The sequence below is a fragment of the Triturus cristatus genome, chromosome 2_2 (genome assembly GCF_964204655.1).
Source record: "Triturus cristatus chromosome 2_2, aTriCri1.1, whole genome shotgun sequence".
In the NCBI taxonomy this organism is placed as follows: Eukaryota; Metazoa; Chordata; class Amphibia; order Caudata; family Salamandridae; genus Triturus; species Triturus cristatus.
Window position 1 is genome coordinate 1,125,337,820 of NC_140582.1, and position 14,232 is coordinate 1,125,352,051.

At 42.1% G+C, this 14,232-nt stretch overlaps 1 protein-coding gene across 3 annotated transcripts in view; it reads right to left on the reverse strand.

Annotated features, from left to right (window-relative positions):
• The window catches only part of CTNNA2 (catenin alpha 2), a 3,048,772-nt gene that overhangs the window by 1,082,955 nt on the left and 1,951,585 nt on the right, over positions 1-14,232 (reverse strand). The window lies entirely within an intron of this gene.

Genomic DNA, 14,232 nt, shown 5'->3' on the forward strand with positions numbered 1-14,232 from the left:
AGTCAGATAGGAAATATCTTTATACCTATCGTCACACTACTTTTTAATTACATCCATTAGGAAAGTTATTAAAGTTTTGTTTCCTTCTGAGATGTTTTTAAGTCACTTTTGATTTGCACTCTGCCCCTCAGTCACTGTTTTCCATTGGAGTTACAAAACACCTCACGCTCCTCTCCATTGGGAGAGTTGTAGCCCACGTAGTGCGCCTTGCGGGCACTATGTGCAAGAGGGAACCCAATGATGAAGCATGTCACCCCAGTGGTGAGTGAGGGTTCTCGTCTTTAAAAAGCAGATGCCCAACTTTGAGAATGCAGGCACATTGTTTATCTGAACACCAAAGAATTTTCCATTAGGTACCTGTTGTGAATAGGATCCCACAACTTTCCCACACAGAATTGTGAGGAAAGGCGGATTTTTGTAAGCTAAATTTGAGGATGGCAGAGGATTCTGGGTAAGAAAACATTGGGGGATCCATGAAAGCTACATCTCTCTGGACTCCCCCAGGGTTTCTAGTTTACAGAAATGTCTGGGTTTGATAGGTGTCCCTAGATGGCCGTCGAGCTTGGGACTAAAAACGCAGGTGACTCCCTTGCATCCCAGGTTGTTTCATGAAAAATAATTTTGATGTCTCCACAATAAGTTTTGGGCCATTTCCTGTTGCAATCACAAGGCCTACCCACACAAGTGAAGTACTGTTTTTATCAGCAGACTTGAGTGAATGCTGGGTGGGTGGAAGTGCGTCTCCCCACGGATTCCAGAACTTTCCATCACAGAAATGTGAGGATTTTTTTTCTTTACAAAGTTTGAGGTTTGCAAGGGATTCTGGGTAACATAGCATGGTGAGAGCCACACAAGTCACCCCATCCTGAACTCCCATGGGTATTCAGTATTAAAATATTTACAGGTTTGCGAGGTTTCCCTAGGTGCCGGCTGAGCTAGGCACATTGTGAAAAAGGGTCAGTTTTCAGTGTGATGTGCCCACGTTGTGATTTGGGCCATTTCATGTCACAGACACTAGGCTTACACGAACAAGTGATTAATCATTTTAATCAGTAGACTTAAGGGAAAAACAGAATAGTAGAATAAGTGTTATTGCAATTCGTCTTTCTATGCATTTCTGCCTTCCAGATTTAAGACAGTGTGTAAAAAATAAGTCATTTTGAACAATATGGGTACCCACAAATTCAGAGATGCACAAATATCCATTGCTTCTAAACTCTATATCTTGTTCCCACTCCAGTTATATAAAGATTTCCTTGATACCTATTTTTTACTCTTTAGATTTTACCAAATGAATTACTGTATACCCGTTGTACAAGGAACAACCACGCAAGGTTTAACTCAGTTATTGGCTCTGGGTACCTCAGGTTCTTGGTGAACCTACAAGCCTCATATATCTCCGCAATCAGAAAGGTCCCGCGGATGTAAAGGTATAGGTCTCAAAAATCTACTATAGTTAGAAGAATATACAGGTGAAAATGTAGGCACAAATGGCTGTTTTTTTCAACTAAATTGCAATATTCTTTAATTTCAACTGTTAGTTTCTATAGGAAAATCTTGAAGGATTTACACAAATGACCCCTTGCTGAATTCTTTTTTCTACCTTTCAGAAATGTATAGCTATCCGGGATCCATAATTGGTTTCATACCCATTTCTACCACTAACTGGAAGGAGGTTGAATGCACAAACAAAATTGTAAAAAATAGGCTATGTCCCAGTAAAATGCCAAAACTGTGTAGAAAATGTTGGTTTTCTGACAAACGTCTTCCTGTTCCTGAAAGCTAGGAAGATGGTGATTTTAGCACCACAAACCCTTCGTTGATACCATTTGCAGGGGAACAAACAGACACTTTCTTCTGCTGCACTTTTTTCCTATTTTTCCCAAAAAACCCTAAATGTTGCTGTATTTTGCCTAATTTCAGCATGTTGGAATAAAAGGATGCCAATTTGGCGTGGATATCTTATGTGGACAAATGTTATCGGGTCCTAAGCACAAACTACCCCAAATAGCTCAATAAAGGGTGTGGCACAGGGGGAGGGGAGACAAGGCCTGGCAGCGAAGGGGTTAAGAAATGCAAAAACAGAAAAAAGGCAGCAGATGTTTTCCATCTATGCACCCAGAATCTAGAACAATATTTCTCTTTCAATCACAACAGTGCTGCTGCTGCATCAATTTAGGGAAGAGATGAAGAAAAACATCTTTAAAGAAAACACTACATTGCTTTACATTAATAGGGCACAAACCAGCCACCTCTCCTATTGCTTCTTGACTTTATGCTTGTCCCTGACCCAGCAGAGCACTTCTCTACATTTTGGCTAAGTTCGTGCTACAGAAATACCATATATATATAGTATGAAAATTACTACAAGCAGATTCCTGATTTTTATGGAATTCGATTTCAATAAAGGCAAAAAAATATCAAAAAATAAATGTTGTTGAGCTCTAGGTCACAGAATATTAAAAATAATTGTCCTGTGAAAGGGAAAACAGAAAGTTTGTAAATAAGAGAAGAATAGAAAAATCTAAAATTATTATTTTATACAAATATTTATAGAAGACCACCAGTATAAGTTGATTCTTTTGATATCAAATGAAAATGTTAAGGCAGAATTAATTTCCATTTCCATTAAAATGCATCCATTCCCGCCAGGTGTTACAAGAAAAGTCAAGAGAAGATTTCCAGTTCGAGGTAACACACAGCCCTCGGAGCAGATACCTTACACTTGGCCGAGGTAAAGTACAGTTCAGGTTTATAGGACAGTTAAGTTAATGTGATTTAGTAAAGCTCACAGCTCGGAGATACACACCATACAATCTTAAGAAGAAAATGCAGGTTTACGTTTATTCCCCCTTTGGAACTATTTTCAAAACCGATATACATATATTTTGAATGCCATACACGAGAACAATTAGAAAAAACCCGCTCAGGTACAGTTTGCTCAATTCTGATGGTCACTTCACAGTCCAATGTTGCCAGCAAAATATTTCACTCTGAAGCAGGTGAGCAGAGGTACAGACGCATTTATTTTTCCATTTAAAATCCAATTTTAAAACTGCAAACGTACACAAAAAAGAGAACACAGAGGGACAATAACCGCTATCAACCAAAGTTTCACCTATACCAAGCCATTCCTTTATCAAGCTCATATGACAAAAACTCACCAAGTTTATGTGGAATTAAAAATTAACTATTAAAGAACAATTAAAAAGGAAAATCTTCCCAAGAAATTACAAAATGTGACACCTACTTTACAGGATTATATCTAATGCAATCCTTTACTTAAAAAAACATTTTTAAAAAACGTTTTGATGTACTGCAATTCGTTTTGGAGGTTTTGGGGACCCGGAAATGTCAGATCGCTACTCTGTGGCTGCCGAGTACCTTTCAGAAGTAACTTTTTACTGTGGGCACTGACAAGTTTAGCTACTGCAAGGATTTTATATCCCCAGGAGTATTCAACTTTCTCTCTGCAGAGCCCAGAGAGCACGGAATCGATATCGGTCCCCGTGAAGGCTACTTTAACAAGCCTTTGCTAATGCATGATTCCTGCACAGAGGAGGACAGAAAGTATGCTGAATGTGGCCTGTCTTCTGTACAGCTGCGCGATGTTCTGTTGCTCATCTTAATGCAGACATAACGCCCAGTTTTGTACATTTTAGGCACATGTTTTCGAAGGAAAAAGGCAATTAAAGTGATTTGAGAAGTGTCAACCTGATAAGTGAATCCTAAATGGATGTCTTTTGTACCAAGGCAGACAATTTTACCAAGTCCTGACAGCACAACTAAGCAATCTTGACTAACAAAACCCCTGCTGGAGCAATCTGCAGCCAAGCAGCTGCTCACCCTTTCCCTAACTGCTCTGTAAATGATGGCCCTCATTTTAACTTCTAATTTACTTTATTTTACACGCCTTCTTTTGTTCACATGTTGGTTTAATACATAAGAATTGAACAGTGCACCCTCGCCATAATGAAAATTTATTTAGGAAGTAAATTGAGTTATGGAGAAATAAGATAAGCGGTTGCCGCCTTATTTCCATATCTGTTTGTAAATGCATACTTTTATGGTCGAAATTAGCATTTACAGGCTCCTGAGAATCTGCTGTCGGCACTGCAGGCTTGCCGCTGCTTACATGGATGGTATTAACTTAATTATTTTTATTGAGAAGGGAGACTATTATAGTGAGTTTCTTCTCAAATCAACATCCCAAATATACTCTTAATTCATAATGTAGAGAAAAAAACAGACATATTGTAGGCTCAAAATAAAGTAAATACAGGAACAGAATTTGAAAATGTGTCACAATAAAAAAATCATTGGCAAAGCCAATGGGTCTGGCATTAACATACCGACAAATGTTAACAAAGACATTCGGCTGCGCAGCAAGCCTTCCTGCTGCGCTGCAGCGTGTCACAATAAAAGGGCAGGAATGCGCCGTATCCTCTCCTTCATCCCTGCGCCGGTTCACAAACAGTATCTGTGCACCAGCGTAGACACCATTGTGTCTTGTTGCAAGGGTGCCTGCGCTGAGGGGGTGATTGTTTTTGTGCAGGAAGGGACACCTTCCTGCACAAAAACAATAATTAAAGGCATTTTAATGCGTGCATAGACAGAGGAAAAAAGAAGGAGAAATTAAAGTATTTCTCCTCATTGCACCTCCTTACGCATTTTCTGGGGAGGCGTAGGTTTCTGACGCATTCCAAGGATTTCAAAATGTTGTAAATCTGGCATGCGTCAAGTTACATGGATATTACTTGGGAACACCCACAGAGTTGAGTGTGACAGGTAAACATATTTACAAGGCAATGAAAAGCCACGCAGGGTGACTTTACATGAGCTTGTAAATATGGGGAAGCCCAGTGCACTGCTGGTGTTTCAATAAAAGTGACGCACCAGCGGCACAATGGGCTTGTAAATGAGCCCCATTGTATGCACAAATGTTATTTATCACACTAAACCCTATCCTGTTGGCTTTGCCAATGCTGGAAAAAAACAGTGAAAATATTGCAATTAATGTTACAAACAGCATAGTAAAGTTTATTTTTCATATTTAGAATACTCTCTTTTGCATTCTAAAGGAACCACTTCATGGAGGGCAGGATGATACATCACTAGTTGATAGTATGAGGTGAGAGTAATGCTTTTCCTGGTGGAGCCAAGCCAAGGCCCACTTGGAGCACATTTTAAAACATTGTTAAAAAACATGTCAACCAGACAGCGGCGCTCTCAAGCAGATCTAAAAAGGGAAGTGTGCCTTACACAGATAGGCAATTACTACGAAAAATATAGATTAGTTGCAATAATGTTTGGTGCATTTTGTCATTCACCGACATAGGGCCATATTATCAAGGAACGGCGATAACATTATCGCCGCTTTAGAGGCAGGAAACTGCTGCTAAAGCGGCTATAATAGGCTTGAAAATATGCCCTTGTGAATTCCCATAGAAGCTCAGGTTCACACCAGAACCTGGGCTTCTATGGGAATTCACAAGGGCATATTTTCAAGCCTATTATCGCCGCTTTAGCGGCAGTTTCCTGCCGCTAAAGCGGCGATAATGTTATCGCCGTTCCTTGATGATATGGCCCTCAGTACTTTAATTTAGATTATATAGGAAGCTGTAAAAACAGTGAAATGTGCGGAAACTGATATTCTGTGTTATTTAATTCTATTTTTGTATCACAAGGAAAAGTAATGCTAGAAATGGGGTTATTAGTTGAGTGGGGGTGGAAGCTCCACTCAGGCAACAACCGCAATCCTTTTCAGGGTGAGCCACATAGGTCACTAAATTAACCTGTGTTTTTTTCCTCTGGGAGCTAGGCACATAAGCAGTCAGACTTAGAGGCAATGTGTAAAGTACTTAAGTACCACAAAAACAGTGATAAAGTCACAACATAAGAAATTCCGCAAATCAATTTAGAAACAAAAAATTGCAGTAAATAAAATGATACCATAACGGGAAAAATCCAATCAGATTCAATTTTAAAGTTTTTGAGAATAGCGCCTAAAAGCCCAAAGCACCACTTGCAGTCAACTGATCGTGCTAGACCGAGGCAATCATAAGTTCAGCAGGCTGACCAGGATGGAGCACAGGTCAGGTACAATGACCAGGTAAGTCCTCCTAAAAAGTTACCTTCTAAGTCCTGTTCGAAGTCTTTTGTTCACGTTGGAGGAGCCCGTGAGGAGGAGGCTGAGTGTCACAGATACTCGTCTCTGTAACACAAAGAGCTGCTCAGGTTTTGTGGATGTTGCTATAGCTTTGTGTTGATGCTCGGCACGGGATGACTTTGTAGCATGAAGGTCAGAGTTTGTGTTGCTGGCTGTCAGCGTGAAGTGCATGTCTCAATGGAACTTTGAATTGGGGGTCATCATGGGTGGCAAAGTCTTGGAGCAAACGGGTCTGTTGGTAATTGCAAGGAGACAAAACTTCAGGATTGTCAACTTTTCTTTAAGAGGGGTACACTCTGATGCCAGCCGCCAAGGGTTCTGGACCTGGGGGGCACCTCTTGTGGATCACAAACTCACTCCAAGACAGGCCAGCAGGACTCAGGCAGGCCCAGTTGCAGGTCCAATTGCAGCAGGTCAGCTGGGTAGTTGCAGGGAGGCCTCTGAAGCTTTCTGTGTCCCAGTAGCTAATTCAGGAGGTCAGCCAATTAGCCCTTTGAGCCATTCTGGGTAGTCTGAGCGAGCAGGCTCAATCTTCCTTCTCAGGCATCAAGGCAGTCCCTCAAGAAGCAGGGCAGTCATTCCACAGGTCCACAATTTCCACAGGTCCAGGAGTGTTTTGATGAGTGGCTATGGAGGTCCAATATTTATACCTGCTGCCAACCTCTGTGTCAGAGACTCCCTTTCTTACTCCCACATCTGGTTCTGGAAAGTACTTAACCATTCTCCAGTTTAGGCTCTAAACTTTCTGGAGTTGATAAAAGGCAGGGCAGACCTGCTGTCAGGTTCCTTTGTGTGTGCAGGAGGTAAAGTCCTTTGATGTGCAAGTGGAGCTGAGTAAAGTCCCAGTCATCTTGCCAGAATGGCCTATACTGTCTAAACTTATGCCCCCTTTGTGTTACAATCTGTAGGCAATACAAAACCCCCAACAGCAGAGCAATTCACACTCAAGTGACTCAGGACACTGTCAGAAGGCACAAATGGTTTGGACAAGAAAATGCCAACTTTCAAAATCCGGCTAAAGAAAAAACAAATTCGGACTGATCTCCATGGCCATTTTCTTTTAGAACATTTGAAAGCAGGGACGATTCCCGGAGGCCTTCAAATACGGAATATTCCTGTAATATTTACTGATGAGCCCATCTATAAAAAGGGTTATAGCTGCATCGAAACAAAATGTAGCAGGGACCTGATGGTCCTGACCGTTGAAACTGCACATCGTCTGTCTCAACAACAATTGGAGGAAATAATCGCTTTGGAAACAGAAATCAAAGACAATCAACTAATAGCAGATTCAAAAGCCCTGTTAGAAAAGGTGGATAAAGAGATACTTGAGTTTAAGGATTTCACTGTCAATCAAAAAGGGAACAAATTTGAAAAGGACAAAAAGAATTTTGTTTTGGAAAACGTTTACCCTTTTCTACAAACTGACTTTTATTCACGAACTGAATCTAGTAGATTTCTTTCGGAATTTCAGGGTAGATCAAAAAATAGATTCATCACTTTTTCAGACACATCATCTTCTTCAGGAGGTGAATCAGAAATCGTCGAAGGCCCTTCTAACATCAATAGAAGGGGCACAAACTATCAACAACAACAACAATCTACGCCCTACTCAGGTCGAGGACAGCAAAGACAAAAACAGCCTAGTTCTTTTTTAGGAAGAGGCCAGCAGAGACAACGAGGACGAACAGATACAACAATCAGCCATGGGAAATGACAACCCGCCAGCAGTACTACAAGAACTAAGTTTATCCCCCATTTTCAATCTATCTGAACGTGTTCTCTCACAAGCTGAAAATAGTATTCTGGAGAAAGGGTTAACTTTTGTCCCTTCAAGACATACTGATTTCATTAAGTTGAAAACAGAGGCGATTGAATTCTGCCGAAAGATTCGGCTGAAAACTTTTTTCACAGAAAACATGACTTTCAGCAATTTGGAAGTAACTGGCCTCCATAACAAATCTTCTTTCTGCCCCCCTTCGAATAAAATTCCAAAAGAAGTCTTGACATTTGAAAAGGTTGTGTTGTCAGCAATTTCTGACATGGAGAGAAAGAGAAAATTTGTAAAATTCAATATCTCCAATGAGCAAAAAGAAGCTATTGCTTCTTTAAAAAATGATACTTCAATCATTATAAAACAAGCGGACAAGGGCGGCGCCTTGGTGGTATGGGATACAGCTAGGTACACACAGGAAGCCCTGAGACAGTTAAATGACTTTCAATGCTATAAAAGAATACTGTCAAATCCAACATTGGAACTTCAAGGACAACTTTCCGAGATTTTGAAAACTGGAAATGATCTAGGAATCATTGGTCCAAAAAAATATAAATATTTGCAGAATAAAAATCCTCTGACAACGGTCTTTCATATTCTTCCAAAAGTCCATAAAAATGAGACAAATCCCCCAGGGAGACCGATTGTCTCTGGATGTGAATCCTTGATTGAACAAGGCGTCAAAATGTGTCGACTTTTTCCTCACACCATTTTTAGAGGATGTTCCATCTCATCTACAGGATACGACAGCGTTCATTAACAGATTGACTTCCATTAATTTTGATATACAAAAAGACATCATGGTGACTCTGGATGTCGTTTCATTGTACACCCAGATCCCTCAAGATGAGGGGATAGCGGTGCTGACCCACTATTTGGATTCCAGAACAAAACCAACAAGGGTCCCCACGGAGTTTATTGTTCAATTGGCTAGTTTTGCGCTCAAGAAAAACTTTTGTATGTTTGACAAAGACTTCTTCTACTAGATCAAAGGAGTAGCCATGGACTGTCCATTCGCCCCAGAATTAGCCATACTTTTTATGGCTATGTATGTAGAAAAATTCATTTACAATAGCAATCCGTTTCAAAAGCACATCTCAAATTGGATGCGCTATATTGATGTTATTTTTTTGGTGTGGTCAGGCACACAAGAACAACTATCTGAATTTTTCAATTGGCTGAACTCAAGAACTGAGGATATTAAATTCAGCATTGTAGGAAGGTGGATATCTGACTATGGTTACCCCCAAATTTTTGCCTAGTGTCTAGCTGGTTTTTCGACTTAGTTGGCCTGAGATCCTGCCATTCAGGACCTCAGCCCATCTGCTCTCTCTTTAAAGTGGACTCCATGTACCCTAGGTGCATAACCCATTGGAACTAGATCACCCTGTGAGCCCCTGTACCAGTGTACACTAGGGACCCAGGGCATTGGTGTATCTGAGGCCACCAAGGGCTGAAGCATGTATTGTGCCACCCCTGGCCTGGCCTAACAAATTTGACACAACTGGCTGATCACTCAGCTGGGGTAAGTTGGTGTAACCACCTCTTACTTAGGTGTAGTATACCTATACCTAACCTTAAATGGGACACATGTTAACCTATAAGTCACTCCTATGACAGGCCTTAACAATCCTGAAGGCAGAGTGCTTGGTTCCATGTGAGATGGTGCTCTGGCATGAGCTGAGCCTGTCTGCAGTGGTCGGAACAACTATCTTCTACTGTTTCCAGATATCGTCATACCATATACTCTTAAGTGCATTATGAACCTCGCGGTTAAATGCTAACTTTGGTTTGGCTTTATCAAAACATGTCGAGTAAGGTGTCATATGAATTGGAATACTAACCCCTCGCCAATTCTGGCGACGGGGTTAGCATTCCACCCTTCTAGAGGGACACGACATGTACAGTACCTGAAACCCGGGTAAAATCAGACATAGCCTCAGCTCCACAAAATGGATGCTGCCACCACAGACACAAGTCTGCCCTCCTGCTGCTGGGAGTCCTTCCAGCTTGGGAGGTGTGGACAAAGGGTTTCCTGCCAGGGGAGGTGCGAGCACCACCCCAGACAGGATTTTGTGTATTGGTCAGGTAGGGCTTGAATGGAATGAGACATGCCTGAGGCTCACAAGGAGCCTCGGTGCATATGCCAGTTCAAACCAGTCCTGGGGCACACCAGCCCCAGACCTGGGGTGAACTGGACAAAGGATTGGGGGTGTAACCACCCCCCTTCCTGGTCCCACCCTTAGGGAGGGACCTAGCAGGTAGTCCGGCCCCTAGAATCCGCTTAAAGGTAGGAGCTGTGTCCTAAGACTTCAGACATCCTGGAATCAACTTAACTACAAGAAGAAGACGGGAACTTCGACGCTCTGCCGCACAGAGGACTGAAGCCAATCTCCCCTGTGGTCAGGGAGTGACCACCTTGCCAACGCAAGCACCATCCAGCGAATCAACGTCTGCTTTGCCGCCGCCTCCCGCCGGAGCCCGAGCCCAGAGACTGACAAGACCTGGACCTCCAGACCTCTCACCGCCCGATCCACAGTCCCTGAAAAGCAGGAACCCGTGGAGGCACCGAGACACGTGGAGCCAGCCATCTTGAAAAGACCACGACAAGCTGCAAGCGCGACAACCGAGGATCCCTCCAAGTTGTGCTTTGGGATCTGAGAAGCCCAACATCCGAGCAGCATCTGCACCAAAGGTGAGCCCTCCAGCATCTCAACGATCTGCGTGGGGCCCTTCTGCATTTTGCCACTCGACGCGCCTAACCGGTTGCTGGCCCGCTGGCTAGTGGCCATCTTGGCGACGAACTTCAAGAACTACACCACTGGTCTGGTTGCTCCAGACTGGCCCTTGCTCACCTCCAAAGGAGCAATCCCTCTGACCTTGCTGGTCCGAACCATCAGCTTATTTTGTTTTCCACAACAATTACTTTTGCCAAGGCTTGTTTGCTTTGATCAAGTCGCCGACAGCGAGAGCCTGCGTGGGACAGCTCGTGAACCGACTCCTGAATGTTGTCGACCTTCAGGGACCACGTGGCTGCAGAGACAAGCTACACCTTTCTTCCTGTTTGCACCCGACATCGCCTGGTACCCACCTGGTGCCACGCTGGTCACTGGCTAGTGACTGTGAACACTGTCCCCTCTGCTTACAGGTCTTCTACAACTCCGATCCACTCTTGGATCCACCGCATCTCTTCCGGACCGACCGCCTGCAGCATCTTTGTCTTCAGGCTCCATTGAACAGATAGAAGAAACCCGACGCACTTCGAGACCTATGCACCCGCTTCCTGTGGGTGAGGTAAAGCTGGCCCTCCGGTGCCCAAGTGTAGAGTATCATCTCTAGTGTCTGTGTTTCCAATCTTGAGTTCATAGTCCATCCGGAAAATCCTTTTTGCAGTAACTTTGTAACTTTTACGCACCCATTGAGAACCTATGGGAGCTCGCGTGTGACTATCTGCTCTGCACACGCAACCCGTGGACCTCCTGGTCACTAACTGAAGTTAGCTCCTTGTAGGCCCAGCGATTCTAGAGGTCCTAGGCCTTTTCCCTTTTCTGTTTGTGGTACTTATACCACTATTTTAGTATATGGTTTGAGCGGCCACCAGGGCCTATCCACATAAAGTGCAACTTCTGTGTATTCTAACGTATTCTTGTTTAACGATTTGTGCTCCTGTGCTCATAAAGAGTCTAGGGGTTACTTTGAGAAATAAATACATATATATTTTCAATATATATCTGTGTGGTGTCCTTTCATTGGTATAAAAGGGGGTTACATTTGGTAAAACAGCCTGCTTAACACGTTTCACGAGTTTAGCCTCAAAGACTGCTTAGCCTACGCTACCACTAGGGCAGCTAGTCCGAAAAGGTTGACTTACAACCACACCATAAGGGTTGCTTGGCATGGTACAAGGTGGTCACTTTAACTAGTGAACATCATATACCAGGCCAACTTCTCACAAGCATCAATCAATCTAATTGACGTATGACTTTTCTGGACGTTGAAGTTTATCCATCTGAAGGAGGCCTTGTCACCACCCTTTTTAAAAAAAACTACAGATAGGAACAAGGCTCTCCATTTTACAAGTAACCACCCCAGGAATTTAAAACAAAACTTATCCTTTGGGCAATTCCTGAGAATCCGCCACAATTGCCATTTTAAAGATGAATATTTTCACCATTCCAGCAATCTAATGATGAGACTGGCAGACCGAGGATACCCCAAAAAACTATTGAAGAATGCTATGAAGAGGGCCTGGTGGACACCACGAGAATCTTTGTTACAAAAGAAAGTATCTACCTCTATTGATAAAATAGTTTGTGTCACCACGTTCTGCCCCAATTCAAATGGTTTCAAGAGAATCATTCATCAAAATTGGCATTTGATCAAAAATTTGAGTCACTCTTTCGTGGAAGGCCCCTTATGTGCTTTTAAAAAAGAAAAAACATCGCAAATCATGTGGTCCGAGCAATGTTACCAAAGAAAAATACACCATCACTTAGAGACTTCGTAGGACTGGGCCCGGTAGTGGGACATCACAAATGTGGATCCTGTACATGTTGTGACCAAACAATAGAAGGATCTCTGTTCTCTCATAATGGAGTCCATTGGAAACACGAGATTTTTACCAATTGCAAATCAAAGTTTGTGGTCTATGGGGTACTATGCCCGTGTCCCAAATTATATATTGGAAAAACAAATCAGGAAATACGCCAGAGAATTACCCAACATAAATCAAGAATTAAACGAAACGTGGAAAATGCGTCACTTGTCAATCATTGGAAATCTAATGGTCACACCGAGAAAGATCTAAAATGGACTGTTATTGCAAAAATGTAATCAGACACAAGAGGTGGAGACCTGAACCAAAGGCTCAATCAGCGGGAAGCAATGCTCATTTTGAAATTTAATACGACATGTAATGGACTGAATGAATTGTCAGAATTATACAAACTATGACATGTGACCGGATTCATGCTTTTTTAGATAATGGCCTGGATAACAGCTAAGAATGTAATGTGCTTGTGTAGATGGCATTAGATGTCTTGGACAAGTCTCTGGGCCACCAACTTTGATTTTCATTTTTTATTGTTTCAAAAGATACATTTTGTTGTTAAAAACCGTTTTTGCTACGAAGTGTTCTCTATGAAGATTTTTTGTGCAGTTCTTCCAGTATACTGACTCGTAATTACGAATTACAAATTAGAAAGATTGCTTTTGTCGATAAAGTTTTTCATTAAAACTGACTTGTAACAATGAACTACAAGTCCCTTCAATACGATTCGCAACTTGATGATGGGCGTGTCCCTATTTTAAAAAAGTGGTCCGTTGTCACGGTCAACTAGGAAGTACACACTCGTGTACAACGAAGGAGAGTAAAGACAGCGCTACCGATTGGGGTTCTACTAAATAGGTAAGCGTTAGACGGAGTTACAGTGTGTCAAATCGATATTGGTGTATTAAAAAAATCACGCAAAGAGTTTGTACAAGGGTTGTACGGCTATTCTCTCTTTTTTAGAGAACCAGTGGGGGACCGTGTGCTGGGCCTCACGCTCTGTAAATATAGCGCATATTGACAGAATAGACGCACATCCTGCGTCTCATTAAATATCAACCCGATAGCGGCTTTGCAGTTTTACACAGTTAATTGGATTCGTCCATCGCACTCAAACTTCTAACTTTCAAGTGGGTCTATTGAATAACTAGACTCGAGAGTTGTTTCAAATTATGGGTTTAATGACGTAAGATGCTCTTGTTTTCTTTGTTTTTTCTTCTCTCTTTTTTTTTTTCATTTCTGTTCTGATTTATTTTATGTCCTTGGACTTTTCAGATAGTGGCCCCACTGGTCCATGTGGCATTTCATTTTGAATAATTATGTTCTACTTTTGGAGGTAAGCGGACGGGCACAGTGAGTGCGTTTTAGTATAGGAGGTTGTGGGTGAAATATAAGTCACTAAGAGGCTGTTGTTTATTTCTTTTACAGTCATTTTGGTCCTGAGGAGAGTCCTTCTTAAAGAAGGTGGACTCGAAACGCGTTGACCTTGTACAATTGTTGTCCAGACAATTGTTGAGCAAAGTTGAATTTTTTCTCTTGTGCATTATGATCAGGATCTATAAAACAAAAAAGATGTGTAATTTGTGTCTTTTGCACTATGGAGATTCATTGTTTTGAAAAGGGGATGTCTGGCTGTTAACTCTGACGATCTTTGACTTAAACAATCAGTCAAGTCAGAGATTGTGATTTACTGTTGTAGTATGGATGGTGTTTAGTATGGGTAATAAATGGTGTTTGAGT